General features: G+C 39.9%; 1 pseudogene across 1 annotated transcript; it reads right to left on the bottom strand.

Annotated features, from left to right (window-relative positions):
- Positions 1-372: 372 nt before the first annotated feature.
- Positions 373-753, bottom strand: LOC308242221 (NHP2-like protein 1; annotated as a pseudogene). Its single transcript has one exon. The product of its transcript is annotated as an NHP2-like protein 1 (transcript).
- Between the last annotated feature and the right edge of the window lie 1,062 nt (positions 754-1,815).

The following is a 1,815-nucleotide window of genomic DNA, read 5'->3' as shown; positions in this document are numbered from 1 at the left end:
AATACATACAGTAACACACACACACACATACACACACACATTATATACCAATATAAAAGTTGAACACACACTACACAACTCTCACTCATGCATACACTAATGGAAATTATTCTCAAAATAATTTTTAATTCAACCAAGTTTCTTTTTGAAAATTGAACATTAAGATTTAAATACTGCCTTGTCATGCTCTTCCAAGATTTCCTGCATGGACAGATTTATTTCATCTTTTTTTTTCAAAAATATAAAAAGATTTACTACTACAATATTTTATAACAATAGAATGTAGCTGGAAATCCTACATGGTAACACGGACAATATGATACACAACCCCAGGGGGAGGAGGCAAGAGAGAGTATGGCAGAGGCCATCGATTTAGACCAAGAGCCTTTCAATGGACTGCTGAATGGACTGGATCTACTGCTTCAGCTGGGAGCCTTCTTTGACAGAACAGGCGATGACAGGCCTGGAGACCCCGCAGGCCGGCCCCAGTGCCTGCTTGGAGCGCACAAACACGTAGGGTTCATTCTTGTCTTCACACGGCAGCGGGGGGTGCAAGATGATCTCCAGGGGCTCTGCGTCTGCAGCCATCACAATGAACTCAGAGATGCCTCTGTTAAGGGTTTTGGTGGCCTCATTGGCTCCTTTTCGAAGCTGCTTGTAGTTTCATGACTGCTGGACGAGGTCCAATAGTTTTGTGGTGAGGTGGACATCTTCGAGAGGGTAGGCCTTCGGATTTACATCAGCTTCAGTCATAGCTGCGGGTCCGCGGTCTCGCCTCTCCTCAAGACGCGCCGCCAGAGAAAAAGGCAGATTTATTTCATCTTTCTAAGATAAATGTTTTTCCAACTATTTACTATAGAAAGATCTGACTCTTTGCTCTTCCTGTGCTATTTCAGGTCACACTGCTTACCTGGAAAGCGTCAATTACAACTCCAGACTTACTGGTACTCTATCATGGCCTCCCTTAGGTTCTTACCCAAAACCAATGGTTCTGCTCCTCCTCCTCCATAATCAGGTAGCACTTTGTACATTTGTAACACTTATATGTAGGGGTGTAGTATTTGCATACAAACTGTCTCTACATTATACTATGAGCTCCTTAGAGGCAGGAACTGTTCTTAGTAATCTACATGGTCCCGGCACTTAGTATAGTGCCTAAAACATAGCATAGACCCTTAATAAATTGCCACAGACATACAAATTGCCAATAGATACATAAAAAGATGCTCAATATCAATAATCAGGGAAATATAAATTTAAATCAAAATGATATATCACCTCACGTCTGTTAGGATGGCTACTATCAAAAAGTTAGGAGATAAATGTTGGTGAGGATGTAGAGAAAAATAAAATTTATACACTATTGGAGGGAATGTAAATTGGTACAGCCACTATGGAAACAATATAAGTGTCCATCAACTGATGAATGGCTAAAGAAAATCTGACACACACACACACATACACTGGAATATCACTTAGCCATAAAGAAGAAAGAAATCCTGACATTTCCAACATGGATGAATATGGCAGGCATTTTGCTAAGTAGAATAAGCCAGACAGAGAAAAACAAATAATGTATAGTGTCATTTACATATAGACTCTAAAAAACAAAATTCATAAAAACAGAGAATAAAATGGTAGTTACTGGAATGCCAGAGACTAGGGGGAGGAGGAAATCAGGTGGTATAAATCAAAGGATACAAAATTTCAGTTGTAAGATGAAGTTCTGAGGATCCAATGTAAAGCATGGTGACTATAGTTAATTACATGGTATTGTAGCCCTGGCTGAGTAGCTCAGTTGGTTAGAGCATCATC

The sequence above is a fragment of the Plecotus auritus genome, assembly GCF_963455305.1.
Source record: "Plecotus auritus genome assembly, chromosome: 2".
In the NCBI taxonomy this organism is placed as follows: domain Eukaryota; kingdom Metazoa; phylum Chordata; class Mammalia; order Chiroptera; family Vespertilionidae; genus Plecotus; species Plecotus auritus.
The sequence above is the reverse complement of the archived record's forward strand: the minus strand, read 5'-3'. Positions and strand labels throughout refer to the sequence as shown.